We start from the raw sequence: 21,728 nt of genomic DNA, 5'->3' as shown, positions 1-21,728 counted from the left end.
GAACGATGATATAGTTCCAAGTCAGGATGGTGTGTGGCTTGGAAGGGAACTTGCAGGTGGTGGTATTGCCATGCATCTGCTGCCCTTGTCCTTCTAGGTGGTAGAAGTCACGGGTTTGGAAGATTCTGTCGAAGGAGCCTTGGTGAAATGCTGCAGTGCTTCTTGTCGATGCCACAGTGCGTCGGTGGTGGAGGAAATGAATGTTGACGGTGGTGAATGGATTGTCGATCAAATGGGCTACTTTGAGTGTTGTTGGAGCTGCACCCATCCAGTCAAGTGGAGAGTATTCCATCACACTCCTGACTTGTGCCTTGTAGGTGGTGGACAGGCTTTGGGGAGTCAGGAGGTGAGTTACTCCCCAAAGCCTGTCCACCACCTACAAGGCACAAGTCAGGAGTGTGATGGAATACTCTCCACTTGCCTGGATGGGTGCAGCTCCAACAACACTCAAACTCAACAACACTGAGTTACTCACCTCCACTCTTCCAGTTTCTGCCTGTGCTCCTCCTGGTCTGCAGCCACAATAACACCTGTCTGTTCCCCTTACTATAGAACCCCCTATCACTATTGCTTTCCTGATTTTCCTCTTCCCCCACTGCTAGCTGGGTCACTGGTGGTGCTGTAGACTTGCATTTCCCAGAGGATCCATCATCCATATAGCTCTCAGCCTCGTGGATGCACCACAGTGACACCAGCTGCTGCTCAAGCACCGACACCCAGAGCTCAAGCTCCTCCAGCTGATGACACTTCCTGCATATATGATTGCCCAAGATGCAAGAAGTGTCTTGAATTTCCACATGGACCAGGATGTGCATCTGATGGGACGAATGTGCCCTGCCATTCTATTTATTAGACTGCTAACAAAACTTAGAAATAAAACTTAAGACGTTTAAAACAAACAAGATTTAAAACTTCAAACCTGAAGTTTTATAAACCTGATTTAATTATGCTAGTTCTTTATCTTAGATCCTTTCCTTAATATTTATCCTGCATACTGATCTTAGTTCCCAAGGGTTCTGCCGCTTCTTCCTGTCTGCACTGACTTGACTACACTATAACCCCACTTTTCCAGTTTCTGCCTGTGCTCCTCCTGGTCTTGGGCCTGCTCTGCTGCCGTGCCTTTTATCCCACTCCAGTTATGCTCAACTCTCACTCCTTCTGGAAGAGGGAGAGGTAGAGAGGGGGAAAGGTTTAGGGAGGGAATTCCAGAGCTTAAGGCCTCGATGGCTGAAGGCACAGCCACCAATGGCCAATGGTGGAACAATAAAAATCAGGGATGGGCAAGAGGCCAGAATTAGTGGAGCGCAGAGACCTTCAATGGTTGTAGGACTGGAAAAAGTTCCAGAGAGATAGGATGGTTGAGGCCATGGAGGGATTTGATCACGAGGATGATAGCTTTAAAATTCTATCACCACACAGAGGGAACAATATTGGAGAATTAAAATCAAAATCTAAGAGTATTGGAATAGAAAGAGGGAGACAGAAGATTTAAGGGACTTGGGCACATAGGAGTTTGACGAGAGAGAAGATTGCATAGAACTAAGTAGGAAAACAAGACAACTGAATAGTCTGTGGAAGAGAGGGACAGAGAGAGTTGGAGCATAGAGGAAAGTGGAGTCAGAGGTAAAAGCGCAGAGGCAGAAACAATGAGCAGAAACAGCATACGGGTAGATCTTTAAAAGGATTAACATTAGAAGGATATTTGAGGAAGATATAAAGATATTTGTAGTAAGAGATCTAGACAGCATAGAAACATAGAAGATGAAGTATTTAAGGAGCAGAAAGCAATATAAATACTTGAGTCGTCTGGAAGTGAAATAGGAAAAAAAGGGATGTTTAAGAGAATTAATAAAGAGAAAAAGAAAGACCTATGAAGTTGAGTAAGAAACAAGTGTTATGGAGTTCTTCCCACTCCCACTTTTCTGCAGGGCTCTGTACTTGCTGTTTATCTGTAACATCTTCCAGCTGTGATGAAGGGTCATCGATCTGAAATGTTATCTCTGTATCTCTCCCCGCAGAGACTGCCAGATCTACTGAGTGTTTCCAGCATTTTCTGCCTTTATTCTAGCTTTTCCTAGAACCGCAAGTGTTTAGCATTTGTTTCAGTGTTGAAAAGGATTACAGCAAAGAGAGATATTTGTGAAACTGCACCAGAAAGTATGTTTCAGATGAACTAAGCTAAGCACAAAAGAAATGTCTGAGAGGATTAAAGCACAACAATACATTTGAGAGAGCAGCAGCAAGGAGCGTAGGATGTTTGAAAAAAATTACATCAGAGAGATACAACACAAAAGTTATTTGAGAGGATGGAGAACAGAAAGATGGTTGGGAAGAAAAGTGTTTGGAGAAGAGAGATATGGAACATGAGTTGCTTAAGAAATGCTTGTGAGGATTGCAGAACAGGGGGAAAGACAGTGAGAAGGATTAGATTTAGATTAGATTAGATTAGAGATACAGCACTGAAACAGGCCCTTCGGCCCACCGAGTCTGTGCCGAACATCCATTAAATGGATTTCCACTGCGCATATCCCTCATACTAGAATATGTGCAGTATCACCCATGGCTCAGTGGGTAGCATGCTTGCTTCTAACTCAGAAAGTTGTGGATTCAAGACCCATTCCAGTGACGTGTACAAAACCTGTGCTGATACTCCAATACCAGCACTGAGCGAGTGTTGGCTGTCAGATGAGCATTTTTCAGATGAGATGTTAAAACAAAACCCCACTTGCTCTCACACATGGATTTTTTAGATTTAGATATACAGCACTGAAACAGGCCCTTCGGCCCATCGAGTCTGTGCCGACCATTAACCACCCATTTATACTAATCCTACACTAATCCCATATTCCTACCACATCCTCACCTGTCCCTATATTCTCCTACCACCTACCTATACTAGGGGCAATTTATAATGGCCAATTTACCTATCAACCTGCAAGTCTTTTGGCTGTGGGAGGAAACCGGAGCACCCGGAGGAAACCCACGCAGTCACAGGGAGAACTTGCAAACTCCACACAGGCAGTACCCAGAATTGAACCTGGGTCGCTGGAGCTGTGAGGCTGCAGTGCTAACCACTGCGCCATAAAAGGTTCCATGACAATTTTTAGAAGAAAAACAGGGGAGTTCTCTCCAGTGTCCTAGCTGACATTTATCCCTCAATCAACAGCACTAAAACAGATTATCTGGTTATTATTGCTGTTTGTGGGAGCTTGCTGTGAAAATTGGCTGCCGTGTATCCTACATTACTACAGTGACTACACTTCAAAAGTCCTTTGTCTATAAAGAGCTTTGGGATGTCCTGAGACTGCGAAAGGTGTGATATAAATGTATGCTCTTTCTTACCTTCCTTTTCGACAAATGTGACTACAAGTATAGAGTGCTTCAAAGATAGAATTAATCCTGAGTTCCAAAGAGACATTTTTAACTTGTAAATCAAAGAGCTCCCAGCACATTAACAGCAGTTTTGCACTTACTGCATACTTCTAGTGTTTGTTCAATAATCACTTTTTATGGCTTTTCCAATAGATGCCCATCGATGCATAATTGCTTCCTGTATATTTTTTCCCACATTAAATATCATTTAATTATCCTTAACCATTTGGTTTAATTTACCAAGATCGCTTTGACTATTGCCAATCCTCCCTACACTGGTCACTCGGTTATGTATTTGGGTCTTAGCAGTAAGATTGATAGCAACACATTTCATTTATATAGCAGCTGTAAAATAATAAGACATCCAAGGTGCTTCACAGGAGCATTATCATACAAAAATTAACACTGAGACAAAAGGTATTAGGATAGATGACTAAAATCTGTCAAAGAGCTAGGATTTAAGAGACATCATAATGGAGGAGAGAGGGCAAGAAAGACAGAGAGAAAATTCCAGAGCTTAGGATCTTGATAGCTGAAGGTAAGACTGTAAATAGTGAGGCGAATGGAATGGAGGATATATTTACTCAGAAATAACTTGCTCACTGATGCTTAGTTTGGGTTCCACCAGGACCGTTCATCTCCAGACCTCATTACAGCCTTGGTGCAAGCATGTACAAAAGAGCTGAATTCAAGAGGTGAGGTGAGAGTGACTGCCCTTCACATCGAGGCAGCATTGGACCAAATGCAGCGTCAAGGATTCCTAGTAAAACTGAAGTCAATGGTGATCAGGGAGAAAACTCTCCAATAGTAGGAGTCACACCTAGCACAAAGGAAGATAGATTGTGATTGTTGGAGACCAATAATCTCAGCCCCAGGACATCACTGCAAGAGTTCCTCGGGGTAGTATCCTGGGCGCTTCAACTGCTTCATCAAGTATCCTAGGCCCTTCAACTGCTTCACCAATGACCTTCTTTCCATCATAAGGTCAGAGGTTGGGCTGTTCCCTGATGATTGCAGTTCCATTTGTAACACCTCAGATAGTGAAGCAGTCTGTAATAAAGCTTTGCTCTTCTGCTGTTGCTTCTCCTTCCCCTCCTCCTCTTCCTCCAAACTATCAATAGATCTAAAACTATGCCCATATTGGAGCGGCTGATGAAAGTTGATCCTTCAGCCAATATATCCTGCCCTCTTCTGGAGCTCTGCTTCTGCAGCAGCTTTAAATTTTGAATAGCCTATGTTAATTACAAATTAACAAGAAAAGAAGCATGAGATGTTCTTTGCTTGAGCAAGTTTAAGAGCATGGATGAAAGTTAACACCTGCTTAATTTGCACCAAATTAGTGAATTACTACCACTTAATGCATGGTTAATGCATGCACGAGCTCCACTGATCAGAAAAAATGTAACTCAGTGATATCCACACACACACGCACACCAGCAGAGAGTCTCTGGATAGCGCTCAGTAGCTGGCATCCTGGAGGAAGTTTACCCTTCCATAATCCTGGGGCACTGAGGCCAGTACCGTGTACCCCAGCTGAGATCAGGTAACTTCCCACAGACTGGCACTCTGACCTGGGTCACCACTTTAACAGTGCCTTTACTCACTGAGGCATTGGACTGGGTGTCCATTAACACAGTTTTCTGTTCTAAATTCTCATTAGCTCAGAATTTGCTTCGACTAACCATTTGTGTGAAGAAGTGTTTCCAAATTTCATTCCTGAAAGATCTATCTCTAATTTTTAGTCTGTGCTCCCTCGTCCTAGATTCCACAACCAGGCAAGTAGTTTCTCTCTATCTACCCCATCTGTTCCCCTTAACATCTTGAAAACTTTGGTCAGCTCACCTCTTAATCTTCTAAATTCCAGGGAATACCACCTTAGTTTGTGTAATCTTGCCTCGTAATTTAACCCTTGGAGTCCAGATATCATTCTGGTAAATCTACGCTGAACTCCTCCAAGTTCAATCTATCGTTGCGAGGGTGTGGTGCCAAGACCTGCTCACAGTACTCTGGGTGTGATCTAACTAGGGCTTTCCTCCTTAAAAACACTCCTTAAAACCTACCTCTTTAACCAAGCTTTTGGTCATCTAACCTAATGGCCAGAATTTTATACCCACCCCAGCCCCCCAACGCCCCACAGGAGTGGGCTGGTGGTGGAGGGGTTGTAAAATTAAGTGGGAGGTGGGTGCCATTCCTGACGCCTTACCGTTCCCGCTGCAAATTTACGAGGGGTGGTGGAGGCAAGAAACGGCTGGCCTGCCCTGGGCCAATCAAGGCCCTTAAGTGGCCAATTAACTGCCAGAGGTGGGTGGGTGGCTCAGGTCCTCCAGGAGGCCACCCAGTGAAACCTGCCAGTCTCCTTGCGGGCTGGGGGGGCCCCGCCTGATTGAGCACCCTGTGCCCCATGGAGGGGCTCGCCCCCACGGCCCAACCGCCCCCACTACACAACACCAACACTCCCCCCCGCTCCCAACTGACACCCCCCCCCCTTGCTTCGCCAGGGCCTGGCCAATTGTCCCTGGTGAGGCCCCAAAACTTACCCTTATTCCAGGGCCGGCATCCCTCTTGCTGCTGTGGCTGGGTGCAGGCCCAGCAGTGGCCACCACTCCCGGAGGTGCTGCTGGGACTGAGAGCTGCCGACCCACTGATTGTCTGGCAGCTCTTGGAGGTGGGACTTGCTGCCTCAGAGGGTGGAAGTCCCGCCCAAGGCCAATTAAAGGCCTGGGAGGTGTAAAAGCCTGGTGTGGCTCTCAGGCTGGTCGGAGGCAGGCTCGCCCCCAACTTTGTGGCCATGGGCAGGGCCTCCAGCCCAACATAAAATTTCAGCCTATATCTTCTTTCATGGCTTGGTGTCATACTTTGTTTTATAATGCTACTGTAAAGCGCCTTGGGACATTTTATTATGTTAAAGGCGCTATATAATTATAAGTTGTTGCTCTATAGTTGAAGCATGACTTCTACCCATTTGTATTCTATTCTTCTAGATATAAAGGCCAGCATTCCATTAGCCTTTTTGATTATTTTCTGTACCTGTTCATGACAATTTAATGATCTGCGCCTGGACCCCCAGGTCTCTTTGGACCGGCACTTTTTCTAGCATTTCACCATTGAGAAAGTACCCTGTTCTATCAATTTTAGGTCCAAAGTGGATGACATCACATTTGCATACACTGAAATCCATTCACCATAGCTTTGCTCATTCAGTTAGCCTATCAATATCTCTTTCTAATTTTATGCTTCCATCTGCACTGCTTATAATGCTGCCTATCTTTGTGTTGTCGGCAAATTTAGAAATATGGCATTCTGTCCCATCATCTAAGTTATTAATGAATAAAGTGAATTATTGAGGCCCCAACACAGATCCTTGTAGGACAGCAGTAGTCATATCCTGGCAATTAGAGTACCTGCCCTACTCTCTGTAGAGTCATAGAGAGATACAGCACTGAAACAGGCCCTTCAGCCCACCAAGTCTGTGCCAACCATCAACCACCCATTTATACTAATCCCATATTCCCGATCATATCCCCACCTTCCCTCAATTCTACTACCACCTACCTACACTAGGGGCAATTTACAATGGCCAATTTACCTTTCGACCTGCAAGTCTTTGGCTGTGGGACGAAACCAGAGCACCCAGTGGAAACCCACACAGTCACAGGGAGAACTTGCAAACTCCACACAGTCAGTACCCAGACTTGAACCCGGGTCACAGGACCTGTGAGGCTGTGGTGCTAACCACTGTGCCTCCTGTTGCTCAGCCAGTTTCCTAACTAGGTCAATAACTTACCTTCAATTCCATGAGCCTCAACTTTAACTAACAGTCTTTTATGAGGGATTTTATTAAGTACCTTCTGGTTGCCCATATAAATAACATTCATGTACACCCCTATGTCCACTACTTTAGTCACATCTTCAAGAAATTCAATTAGATTCTTCAGACATGACCTGCCCTTTACAATTCCATGCTGGCTCTCCCTGATCATTTTCAAGGTGTTCAGAATACTATCCTTAATTATAAACTCAAGCAATTTCCCAACAACAGGCATTAGACTAACTGGTCTATAACTCCCTGGTTTCCCTCTCTTACCTTTCTTAAATAATAGTGGTATGCGCAATTGTCCGACCTGAAGGAATTGTTTGCAAATCAGGAGAACTTTGGAAGATTACAGTTTGTGCATTTACAAGGTTCTCACCTACTTCTTTAGCATTTAATACTGATTTGATGCCATCATGGCCATTTTCTACCTTGCTGCTCCAGCTAATATCCTCTCTTAACAATGCACAAGTGAACATGCAGCAGGAAGGAACCCCCACCGGCACTATTTAAAGGGATCATCAATTATTTTCAGATTAGTTGCTGATTAATCTCTCTTGGTTCCGTCTGAGTTTATGGAAGTGCTTAGTAGTTTGAAGAGTTGCTGAAAGTTACTGAATTCGAGAGGAAGTGGCTGTGCAAGTGGAGAAGGCTTTGGTTGTGACCTCCACTTGAGTGTGTGCATCATCTCGGTTTCACAAAGGAGGCGCTCATAGAATCCTGTTATCTCCTGCAACCAGACCTGCAGCCTCAGAGCAGAGAAATGATGGTGCTACCAGTGGCTGTGAAGGTAACCGTGGCCCTGAATTTCTTCACATTCGTATCCTTCCAGGCTGGACCAGGCTACATCTTTCAGTTCGCTGTCCACTGCTGCATCAGAGAGGTGACAGACAATCTTAATGTCATGAGAGGGGAGTTCATTGTGTTTTCTCTGAACAGAGAGAAGCAGGTGGAGAATGCACTTGGCTTTACCGGGATAGCCAGCTTCCCCTTGGTGCAGGGTGCCATCGTGGCTTAGCAGGCACCGCATCTCAATGGTATGATGTACTGCAACTGTAACCACTCGCTCAATGTGCATTTGCTGTGTGACCATGCTCAGGATAGCATGCTCGTGAATACCTGCCATCCTGGTGGTAGTCGTGATGCTTTGATTCTGCACCAGTCTGCTGTTCCCTTTATCTTTGAGCCACCACATCAAACTAGAGAGTGTCTGCTGGATGACAAGGGATATCCACTTTAGACCTGGTTCATGACTCTGCTTCATGACCAAACGACATGTGGCCAGCATGTGTACAATGGAAGCCATGCTGCTACATGAAATTTCATAGAGCAGATCACTGAGGTGCTGAAGTAATGGTTCCGCTGCCTGGACCGCTCTGGAGGAGCCCCCCAATACTCACAACAGGGTGTGTTCCAATTCATGGTGGTCTGCTGTATCTTCCACAACCTGGTCATCATGGGGGAACAGTCCTTGTCACCTGGGATAAGGGAAGCAGCTCAGGTTGAGGAAGAGGAAGCGGAGGAAGAGGAGGTGGAGGAAGAGGAGGAGGAGGAAGCGATCGCATCTAGCACATCCCTGTCCCGGCCCGCCTTTCCGTGATTGCCTCATTCAACCAGGATCCAACTGAGCACAGCCCCACATCCTTATTGAACAAATGTCCTACAACTAACCATTGCTCTGTTGCAGATCATCACAGCATCCTCTTGGCCACATAATGAAATGAAAGCCACTACAAAACAACCATTCCAAGCCAACATTATCCAACTATCCAATATTCCGTACAGAAAACAACTGATCATACTTGTGTATTCCATTAGTGCCTGTCTTGCTGGTGCCTTTTCTTGACCTCGTTCTCCTATGCAGTGCTACACCAGAGGCTGCAGCATGACTGGTGAAAGGCTGATGACTTACAGCGTGGGAGACTGCAGATGCCCTTGCAGAATGGCCTTGAGCAGCTCTGAGTCCAGAAGGCCCAGCTTCGGACTGCACCAGCTTGACATGGGCAACAGCAGTCTGGGGTGGCTGACTGAGAGTCAACAGCAAGGGCACTGGAAGAGTGGCAGTGATGGGAGGGTGAATGCTGTCATCCTGAGAGAGGACAGCAGGTTTGTGCTCCACAGAACCACTGTCACTCCCCCAGCGCGACGCCTAAGCAAACCTAGCAATCTGTTGGAGGAAAGATTGCTGGACTGTTGTGACACCCAGAAAGCTCGTTTAAATACTGGTAGCAGCGGCCATGATGGCAGCAGTCTGAGCTGGCAGCATTTGAGATTGCATAACTTCTGTCCGAGCTTCGTTATAAGACATTCGATAAGGTGCTACATAAAAGGTTACTACACAAGAGGAAGCCATGGTCTTGGGGGTAATATATTAGCATGGATAGAGGATTGACTAACTAACAGGAGATAGAGGACTGGATTTTATGGGCCCCCTGTGGCTTGGTTGGAGGCGGGGGGGGGCTATATAATCGCAATGGGTGGCAGGGGGTGCAGAGGGTGGAGGGCCCGTCGCCACCCCAACGCCAAGAGATTTTCCCAGGGTTGGGAAAACCAGCCTCCACATCCAAAGGATCATCCTCCGCCATTTCCGCCACATCCAATGTGATGCCACCACCAAACGTATCTTCCCCTCCCTTCCCCTGTCAGCATTCCGAAGGGATCGTTCCCTCCGTAACACCCTGGTCCACTCCTCCATTACGCCCACCACCTTGTCCCCTTCCCATGGCACCTTACCCTGCAATCGCAGCAGGTGCAATACCTGCCCATTTACTTCCTCTCTCCTCACTATCCAAGGCCCCAAACACTCCTTTCAGGTGAAGCAGCGATTTACTTGTACTTCATTCAATATTGTATACTGTATTCACTGCTCACAATGTGGTCTCCTCTACATTGGGGAGGCCAAACGCAGACTGTATGACCACTTTGCGGAACAGTTGCGTTCAGTCCGAAAGCATGACCCCGAGTTTCCGGTTGCTGGCCATTTCAACACTCCCCCCTGCTCTCATGCTCACATCTCTGTCCTGGGATTGCTGCAGTGTTCCAGCAAACATCAACGCAAGCTCGAGGAGCAGCAGCTCATTCGGCACACTGCAGCCTGCCGGACTGAACATTGAGTTCAATCATTTCAGAGCATGACGGACTCTCTTTTTATTTTTAGTTATTTTTTTCTTTTTTATTTGTTTATTTTATTTTGTTTAGTTTGTTTCTACTGTGCCTACCCACTGTTTTTTTTCATGGTTGTACTTGCGGCCAGGGCTGTTCATTTTACTGTCAATTGACACCCTCTCTGTACTAACGCTTTGTTTTTCACCACACCATTAACATACCGTTTGCCTTTGTTCCGTGACCTTCTCTGTGACCTTGTCCTATCAACACCTTCTCTTTTGTTATCTCTTGCCCCACCCCCACTTTACTGGCTTAAAACCTTTTACATTTCTAATATTTGTCAGTTCTGATGAAGGGTCACTGACCTGAAACATTAACTCTGCTTCTCTCTCCACAGATGCTGCCAGACCTGCTGAGTATTTCCAGCATTTCTTGTTTTTATTTCAGATTTCCAGCATCTGCAGTATTTTGGTTTTATTATATGCGGAGAAATTGCTTCACTCAAAGGGTTGTGAATCTTTGGAATTCTTTACCCCAGAAGGTTGTGGATGCTCCATCATTGAATACATTTAAGGCTGGGATAGACAGATTTTTGGTCTCTCAGGGAATCAAGGAGTATGGCAAATGGGTGGGAAAGTGGAGTTGAATCAAAAGATCAGCCATGATCATTTTGAATGGCAGAGCAGGCTCAATGGGTCATATGGTCTACTCCTGCTCCTATTTCTTGTGGTTGTGGGGGGTTTTGATTATGAGGCTTACAGCAGTGATAAGTGTGCGAGGGAGAGGTGAGGTAATGAATCTTGGGTATGAGTCGTGTTTGATTGAGACTCTTGTTAGGCAAGTGAAGTGGAGGTGGTGAATGAAACAGAGAGTGAGGCTAGTCATTCATTTGTAAGGATATGACACATGAATAGAATGAGTTGGCAGAAAACTAGAGATAGAAAGGAAAAGTAAGACAAAAATGTAAAACATATTGGGGGAAATATTGGATTAGGCTTGGGGATCATGATGTGCAATTAATTCACACCCATTTGTAGCACTGGAGAGAGCACACACGTTTTGTGCTGTCTCCTAATTTATTTCTCTTTCTGTATCTGTTTTGATGATAATTCACCCTATTTTCCTCTCTGTAGTTCCTTTGTCTCTTTCTCCATCCTTAAATCTCATTGGTTCAGGAGGTAGACTCTTGCTCCCATCATTCACCAAGGTCTCAAATGCCCTGTTGACCCCTATTATCAGTTTCCACTTCCAGGGCGTAAATAATCGGCGCTGATGCATGAGGAAAAATTCAACTCACACCACTCACTGCAAAATGTCCTCCTCTACACTTTTCTTTAAGTTGATGGTGTCTGGTTTAATTTGGGCCGGTAACACGATAACCCTCATCTCAATGAGTTGTTAATGCAGTGCATGCCTGCATATTCATATCCACTGATGAATTGTAAATACCATCTAATCCATGTAGTTGGATCTATACAGCTTGTCGTAAATAAATAGACTTACTTTCAAGTGCTGTCAAGTTGATTTACAAAAATTGCTGATATGGCTTAATCTTTGTGAAGTAAAATATTCTTTGAAGAAAGAATGGGCCAATTTTTCACTTCCTGTCTTACAACAAACTCTTTTCATATCACTTGACTCAAGCTCCTTTCAGATTTGTTAGTAAATATTATCCTGGGCCAGTATGCCCCAGATCCTGCAAAGCTGTTATTTATACAGTATCTTTAATGTAGTAAAATGTCCCAAGGTGCTTCACAGCAGTGTTATCAAACAAAATTTAATACCGAGCCAGATAAGGAATTATTAGGACAAGTGACCAAAAAGCTTGGTCAAAGTGGGACCTTTTGAGGATTATCTCAAAGCAGGACAGGGGCAGCAAGGTTTAGGGAGGGAATTTCAGAGCTTAGGTCCTTGGCAGCTGAAGGCACAGCCGCCAATGGTGCAGCGATGAAAATCAGAGATAGGCAAAACATCAGCATTGGAAGAGTGCCGAGATCTCAAAGGTTTGGAAAGCTGGTGCATGTTACAGAGATAGGGAGAGGTGAAATTAAGGATAAGAATTTTCAAATCGAGACTGGACTGGGAGCCAATATAGGTCAGCAAGCACAGGGGTGATGGATGAACAGGAATCGGTGCAAGTTAGGATATGGGCGAAAGAGTTTTCGATGAGCTAAAGTTTACAGAGGATAGAACGTGGGAGAGAGCGGCTTGGAAAACATTGGAATAGTCAGATCTAGAGGTGGCAAAGGCATGTGTTTGGGATAGAAACGTAATACTGTACCAATGTGTCTCCTGGCTTGCCATAGTCATGTGACCTCTACCATGAGGGACTCTGACTGCAGGCAGCCATTACAAGCAATTTCATTAAAGACAGAGTACACACCAGACTGGTGTCCTGTGAGCTCATAACATAGTGTCAGAGTGAAGCTGAGATTGAGTGTTGAAGAGCTGTTTACAAACACAGCCACTGAACTAAGGCCACAGGAAGTCAGAACTGCTAAAAGCTGCTAACCGCCACAGGAAGCCATAGAAAAGGAACAAAGAAACAGCTGAAAACACAGGGTAAGACAATGGCTGCAAATTTTCCTCTGCCTGCGCCAGTTGAAATGAAAGGTGATATGAAACAGAACTAGCAGTTTTTCCACTCACAATGGCAAAATTATGAAACTGCGACAGATTTAACTAACAAACTAGAGCAGCTGTGAGTAGCTACACTCTTATCACTGTTGAGGAGAGACTGTTACAAATTGTATTCCACCCTAAATCTCTCTGAAGAACAAAAAGGACAGCAGAAATTTTGAAAGCCTTGAAGTCACACTTAGAGCCCCAAGTGAACGTAATCTATGAATGATATGTGTTCAATATTAGGGCTCAAGATGAAAAAGAGTCCATTGTTCGATATGTGACTGCATAAACACAGCTCAGAGAATCCTGTGAATTTGCACAACTAAAAGATGATCTAATCAAAGAAAGGATTGTATTAGGCATAAAAGATCCCGCAGTGAGCGCACGTCTGCTGAGAGAGAAGAAACGTACTCTCAGGAAAACAATCAACATGTGCAGAAGCGCTGGGGTTGTAAATCAGCAGCTACAGCATATTCATAGCAGAACAGACCAGGCCTTGCATTATGCTGATAAACATTCCAGGCCAAAAGGTCAGAAAGATCACGGACAAAGGGCAAAATGCAAATGCTGCGGAGGACATCACGCATAGGAAAAGAAGGCATGTCCAGCATGGGAAAAGCAATGTTATCACTGCAAGGAGCTGAATTATTTTGCACGCAAGTGCTTGGCTAGAAGGAAGCACAACAAGCAGGTACAGATGGCCACTGGAGAGATATCTGACAAATCACTATGCAACATACAACAAGTTGCTTCAGACAGGTCGATCAGTGACAAATGGTTTGTGACTGTTGGAATGATGATGTCAGAAGGAGAACATCAAGTCAATATAAAGTCCCAGATAGACAACGGTGCGTCATGCAACATAATGCCCTTCACAGACCTGTGCAAAGTGGCTCAACATGATGATCCAAAAATGAAACCCTCAAAAGTAAGGTTGAGACTAGACAATGGCACCATACTAGTGCCCAGAGGACAAGTTACTCTCAGAACCCATTGCAATAACAAGAATGAAGATCTGGAATTCTAGATCTTAGACGGCAAGCAAAAGCCACTCATCTCAGCTGAAGCAAATCTAAAGCTTGGACTGGTAACCCTCTACATGCAAAAATAGAAAACCATGGAGATAGCCTACAGGAGTAGGCACTGGCCCTGGAATGGGAGCGCCTTTGCCAGTCGCAAGGTGACGCACGTCATGCAGGCGGCGAGGAAGAGGAAGATCTGGCAGTCGTCCGCTCAGACGCCCAAGATGGAGCGCTTGGATTCCGCAGAGCGGGCAGACAAAATCAAGGTGACATGGCAGAAAGCCAAATTTCATTTTGACAAAACTGCCGAAATATTGCCAGAATCGAGCCTAGGAGAGCCAATCAGGGTGCAAACCTTCAACGCACTCAACAAGAATCAGCCCAAGGGGCAACTTGGGACCTGCATAGAGCAGCTATATCGTATGTGGTGGAATGAAGGACCAGAGATACCGTCACAACCGCAGGCACACGTGCACAACTTGAGAAGCCGATCAGGAAGATGAGAACTCACCAACTGCACAGACCACAGATCAACCTTCAGTCCCAGAGGTCCACAGCACCCCAACAACAGAAATGAAACAATAGTTACCGCGGCAACAAGTGACAAGTGAATGACACTCGCCAGAGAAGGAAAATCAACCAAATGCACAACCAACATCAACGCGCATGTGCACCATTAAGTAGTATGTGCATGATTTATTGACTATGTGTGCAATGTACACTGACAAGAATGATGAATTATTAATACATGAGAAGAGCTTTATGCATAGTGGATAATTTGGGCAACACACAGTGTACGTGACAATACATGCAACTTTTTTGGGGGGGTTTTTTTGTGTGAAAGGGATAGAAATGCAAAACTGTACCAGTGTGCATCTTGGCTTGCTGTAGTCAAGTGACCTCTACCATGAGGGACTCTGACTGCAGGCAGCCATTGCAAGCAGTTTCATTAAAGACGGAGTGGTGTCCTATGAGCTCGTAACAGCATGGATGAGAGTTTCAGCAGCAGATGAGCTGAAGAAGAATGGAGTCAGGCATTGTTACGCAGGTGGAAGTAGGCGGTCTTGGTGTTGGAGACATTGCCGATAATTCACCATACATAATGGTCCTTATAAATTCAATCGTCTTTCATAAGTGTTTCATCAGGTTTTCTCATCTTTAAAGTTTTTTGATGATCATTGCTCTCCGAAAGAAGATTTTTCTCATCCCAATTTTCTTCCCTCCTTCTGAGCTCCAGAGCTGATACTTCATCCACCTACTGCCTCTTCTTTACGTGTCAAGCTGATCAGTATTAGAAAGTTATTGACCACCAACACAATGACAGTCAACCCAGATCCAATGATCCCCTGATATCCACTCATAAGCTTACATCACAGTATGGATCAGTGCACATCAGTCAGGAGCAAGGAAATCTGGGTGATTCCCCAGCATGTTATTGCCTTCAACATACTCCAGGGCTTCATCCATGGCTCCACATCTGAGCCAATACCAATATTACTTGCTTCCACTTATGAAATGGAACTTTATCTCTCCATCTCTGCTAACTCACACCTTTATTAAGTTGAATTTTGAGATTCTCCAATGCTCTCCTTGCTGATCTCCCCATGTAATGACCCTTATCACCCCTGCCCCAGAGTATTGGTTATTACATCGTTGTTCCCACATTCCAATTCCTTCAGGTCCTCATCCCAGCCTACCTTACCCGTTTTCTCCAGCCAAATCCTCTGGCCTTCTGAGTTACTCCTCACTCTCTCCACCCCATTCATTCCTTAAATCACTAACTATTCCGCCGTCCTTCCTCAGGAGCTGCAACTTGTCACCTCCCTCCCTGTGTTCAAGGCCCTTCAGTTCTTTATATTTTTATCACCCTGTCTTCCTTTCCCTTCCCATCCACACCCCACCAACCGCCATGCTCCCGCTACGTGAAAAGCAACATAAACATGTAAGTTGCTGTTGGTTGTGGTTCTTGGGTTGTTGTTGTTGCTGCTGCTGCTGCTGCTGCTATTGCTACTGTTGTTGTTGTTGTTGACTGGTGATATCAGAATGCCTCTGCTGAGTCCTACCCAGATCAGCAAACTCAGCCCAGAGCAGAAATCGAACTTAGAATCTTCCTGGTCTGTAGGGCTCAGGATCACGCAAGTACATTTACTGACTAAGCACCAGAGCCACAGAAAGGATTTAGTGGAATTGAGAAGAATTGAGTGGAATCCGTGACGGCACCAATCATACATGATTGAATGGCCTTTTCTACTTCTATAGTTTCTTATGCTTCATGTGAGACATTACCCTTTTGTTCCCTAATAGTTAACATAAGCTTTGACATTTTACGGAACAATTACTACACTACAATGTGACCTTGGTGTCAGCCAAGGTTGATTCCATTCAAAGTGTGAAGTACAGTCAATTCCCCTCAAGGGTGTATTGGCTTATCCAACAAAAAGAAAGATGTTCTTAATTGAAATTACTCTTACCAAGAATTTGCATCCCTGTTATTATTGATCGATCCAGAGTTGGGTACATCAGAGGTAATTGGCTCTCAGGCCAGATGCTTTTAACAGTGGGTAATTTGTAATATGCAGGTTGGTAATTAAAGCCAAGCTATCCTTATTGAGGAACTGTCAGACACCACATTAAGTCGATATAGTTTATCCTTATTCTCATCTTCTGTAAATAGGCCATTAGCATGCTCTTAAGGCTGAGGTTCGACTGCACTAATGCACGACAGTGTGAAGCACAGGCAGCAAAATCTGAATTATAAGGCAGGATGCTTCAAATTATTTTGTGTCAAGCAGCCTGTGCAATGGATGGGTGGAGGCGGAGAAGTTAATCAAGGAAGTTTCTCCAGCAAGGGTTCGTAAGGTGAAGCAAGTGGCTGTTGTTGTAGTATGTGTGGTGTTGTAGCCTTTGTGATGAAAACCCCACATGCCAAATGGAAATATTAATTTCATCGTGTGGAACTTTGCCTGAGACTTTTATTGGAAATTGTTACAAATAACTTTTAAACAGAACAGCTAGCTGCTAAGATGGTCACGCACAATTTGCATATGAAAAAGAAGCAAAGCATTAGTCTGGAGACAGATGTGATTAACTCAGCCTAGCCAGAACAATGGGGTGCTCTCTGATCAACTTATCTGAGGTAGCCTTGTCAATGTTGGTCGTCAAAAACCATCAACATCCATTGACTTTGAAAAAGCCAACCCCCATCAAGTATGTCTGGGCAGCCTGGGGGGAGAGCCTTGAATTTTAGAGACCATTCCAGAAGATTCTCATTCAAACACAAAGAGATGGTCATATCATGTGACTGCTTGGGCCTCTCTGGAGGTTTGTAAGTGGTGACTCAGAAGGCAGACTATAACTGAAATCCAGCAAGGGGTCATCTCCGTCCTTTCTCCCTCTCTCCAGTAAAGTCCTAGAGAAACCGCGGCTGCAACTACTAAGCCTCAAACCTACAGCCCAGCACTGCCAGCAACAAGTGGACATGGATAAAGCCCCGCTTCTGCCTTCCGGAACCTGAGAAGCAAGCTTGAACCATGCATGTGGCTCAGCGAGGACTTCAGGACCACAATTTCAACTCAGAACTCTGGAACTGGGATTCAGTATTTAAATTCCATTTATTACAGGCTCTACTTGAATCTCCCAACTCAGTTTTCTCTTCTGTAATTTATTTGTGTGTTGTGACTCTTGTGTGAATGTGGGCATGTATGTGTAGCATATTTTAGTAATTTTAAACGGTTTAGAGTGATAAGGTTAATAAACTTGCATCTTTCTTGTTAAACTCAAGAAAACCTGTCTGATTGGTTCATTTGTAATTATATTCAAGGAACAGGAGCAAGTGCTAACTGAGGTGGGAAGTTAAATCACTGTGTTAAAAAAGATTATCCCTGTTGTGGTCAAACCAGAGAAGGGGCGAAAATATAGCCCAAGACCCCATCCTCACCCGGTCATAACACCTTCATAAAGGAAACCAAAAGCACAGTGCGTAATCTCACATCAATGCTCACACTGCAACTATGGCAACCTTATCCGTTAATTACAAATCATACTGATACACAAGCAGAAGGCACTGGATACTGCAAAGGCTATGGGTCCTGATAACATTCCAGCGATAGTACGGAAGGCCTGTGCTCCAGAACTAGCTGCACTCAAAGCCAAGCTGTTCTAGTACAGCTACAACACTGGCATCTACCTGGCAATGTGGAAAATTGTCCAGGTATGTCCTGCACACAAACAGCAGGACAAATCCAACCCCGCCAAATACCACCCCATCAGTCGACTCTCGATCATCAGTAAAGTGATGGAAGGTGTCATAGACAGTGCCATCAAGCGGCACTTGCTCAGCAATAACCTGCTCAGTGACGCTCAGTTTAGGTTCCGCCAGGGCCACTCAGCTTCTGACCTCATTTGGACCTTGGTTCAAACATGGACAAAAGAGCTGAACTTGAGAGGTGAGGTCAGAGTGACTGCCCTTGACATCAAGGCAGCATTTGACCGAGTAGTGCATCAAGGAGCTCTAGCAAAACTGGAGTCAATGAGAATCAGGGGGAAAATTCTCCGCTGGTTGGGGTCATACCTAGCGCAAAGGAAGATGGTTGTGGTTGTTGGAGGTCAATCATCTCAGCTCCAAGACATCACTGCAGGAGTTCCTCAGGGTAGTGTCCTAGGCGCAACCATCTTCAGCTGCTTCATCAATGACTTTCCTTCAATCATAAAGTCAGAAGTGGAAATGTTCGCTGATGATTGCACAATGTTCAACACCATTCGCGACTCCTCAGATACTGAAGCAGTCCATGTAGAAATGCAGCAAGACCTGGACAATATCCAGGCTTAGGCTGATAAGTGGCTAGTACCATTCGCGCCACACAAGTGCCAGGCAATGATTATCTCAAATAAGAGAGAATCTAACCATCTCCCCTTGAGATTCAATGGCATTACAATTGCTGAATCCCCCTCTATCAACATCCTGGGGGTTACCATTGACCAGAAACTGAACTGGAGTAGCCATATAAATACCGTGTCTACAAGAGCAGGTCAGAGGCTAGGAATCGTGTGGCGAGTAACTAACCTCCTGACTCCCCAAAGCCTGGCCACCATCTACAAGGCACAAGTCAGGAGTCATAGAGTCAAAGAGTAAAACAGCACAGAAACAGGCCCTTCAGCCCATCATGTCTGTGCCCACCATCAAACACCTATCTATTCGAATCCCATTTTCCAGCACTTGGCCCGTAGCCTTGTATGCTATGGCGTTTCAAGTGCTCATCTAAATACTTCTTAAAGGTTGTGAGGGTTCCTGCCTCCACCACCTCTTCAGGCAGTGTGTTCCAGATTCAAACCATCCTTCAGATGAAAACTTTTTTCCTCAAATCCCCTCTAAACCTCCTGCCCCTTGCCTTAAATGTTTGCCCCCTGGTTATTGACCCCTCCGCAAATGGAAAAAGTTTCTTCCGATCTAACCTATCAATGCCCCTCATAATTTTGTATACCTCAATCATATCCCCCTTCAGCCTTCTCTGCTCTAAGGAAAACAACCCTAGCCTTTTAAGTCTCTTTTCATAGCTGAAATGCTACAGCCCAGCCAACATCCTGGTGAATCTCATCTACACCTTCTCCAGCGCAATCACATCCTTCCTATAGTGTGGTGCCCAAAACTGTACACAGTACTCAAGCTGTGGCCTAACTGGCGTTTTATAGAGCTCCATCATAAACTCCCTGCTGTTATATTCTATGCCTCAGCTAATGAAGGCAAGTATCCCATATGCCTTCCTTGTCACCTTATCTACCTGTGCTGCTGCCTTCAGTGATCTATGGACAAGTACACTAAGGTCCCTCGGACCCTCTGTACTTCCTAGGGTCCTACCATCCATTGTATATTCCCTTGCCTTGTTAGTCCTCCCAAAATGCATCACCTCACACTTCTCAGGATTAAATTCCATTTGCCACTGCTCCGCCCATCTTACCAGCCCATCTATATCGTCCTGTAATCTAAGGCTTTCCTCCTCACTATTTACGACACCACCAATCTTCGTGTCATCTGCGAACTTACTGATCATAACTCCTATATTCACACCTAAATCATTAATGTACACTACAAACAGCAAGGGTCCCAGCACCGATCCCTGCGGTACACCACTGGTCACAGGCTTCCACTCGCAAAAACAGTCCTCGACCATTACCCTCTGCCTCCTGCCACTAAACCAATTTTGGATCCAAATTGCCAAATTGCCCTAGATCCCATGGGCTATTACCTTCTTAACCAATCTCCCATGCGGGACCTTATCAAAAGCCTGACTGAAATCCATGCAGACTACATCAACTGCTTTACCCTCATCTACACATCTAGTCACTGCCTCGAAAAATTCACTCAAGTTAGTTAGACACAATTTCCCCCTCACAAAGCCATGCTGACTGTCCCTGATTGATCCCTGCCTCTCCAAGTGGAGATTAATCCTGTCCCTCAGAATTTTTTCCAATTGTTTCCCAACCACTGATGTTAGACTCACCGGCCTGTAATTACCTGGTTTATCCCTGCTACCCTTTTTTTAGATTAGATTAGAGATACAGCACTGAAACAGGCCCTTCGGCCCACCGAGTCTGTGCCGACCATCAACCACCCTTCTTAAATAATGGTACCACATTCGCTGTCCTCGAGTCCTCTGGTACCTCTCCTGTGGCCAGAGAGGATTTTAAAATTTGTGTCAGAGCCCCTGCTATCACCTCCCTTGCCTCACATAACAGCCTGAGATACATCTCATCTGGGCCTGGTGATTAATCCACTTTTAAGCCCGCTAAAACAGCTAATACTTCCTCCCTTTCAATGCTAATTTGTTCAAGAATATCACAATCCCCTACCTGATCTCCATACCTACATCGTCCTTCTCCATAGTGAACACAGGTGAAAAGTAATCATTTAAAACCTCACCTACGTCCTCCGGCTCCACACACAGATTGCCACGTTGGTCCCTAATAGGTCCTACTCTTTCCCTGATTATCCTCTTGCCCTTACTATAATTATAAAATGCCTTAGGATTTTTCTTTATCTTGCCCGCCAGTGTTTTTCCATGTCCCCTCTTCGCTTCCTAATTATTTTTTTAAGTATCCCCCTACACTTTCTATACTCCTCTAGAACCTCCGCTGTTTTCAGCACTCAATCTGCCATAAGCCTCCTTTTTTTGCTGATCCAGTCCTCTATATTCCTTGCCATCCAGGGTTCCCTGTGACGGAATACTCTCCACTTGCAGCTCCAACGACACTCAAGAAGCGTGACACCATCCAGAACAAAGCCGCCCGCTTGATTGGCACCACATCCACAAACATTCACTCCTTCCACCACCAACGCACAGTGGCAGCAGTGTATACCATCTACAAGATACACTGCAGCAACGCACCAAGGATGCTTAGACAGCACCTTACAAGCACATGACCTGTACCACCTAGAAGGACAAAGGCAGCAGATGCATGGGAACGCCACCACCTGCAAGTTCCCCTCCAAGCCACTCACCATCGTGAATTGGAACTATATCACCATTCCTTCACTGTCACTGGGTCAAAATCCTGGAACTCCCTTCCTAACAGCACTGTGGGTATACCTACCTCATAGTGACTGCAGCAGATCAAGAAGACAGCTCCCCATCATCTTCTCAAGGGCAAATAGGGATGGGCACTAAATACTGCCCTGGCCAGTGATGCCCACATCCCATGAACATATAAATTTAAAAAAAGATCTCCTGTGGAATTGCCGGTGCTTAAGACGATGCCGAGGAGATTTACCAGAATGATACCAGGAAAGCCAGATTTCA

The sequence above is a fragment of the Heterodontus francisci genome, chromosome 10, assembly GCF_036365525.1.
Source record: "Heterodontus francisci isolate sHetFra1 chromosome 10, sHetFra1.hap1, whole genome shotgun sequence".
NCBI classification, from domain to species: Eukaryota; Metazoa; Chordata; class Chondrichthyes; order Heterodontiformes; family Heterodontidae; genus Heterodontus; species Heterodontus francisci.
The sequence above is the reverse complement of the archived record's forward strand: the minus strand, read 5'-3'. Positions refer to the sequence as shown.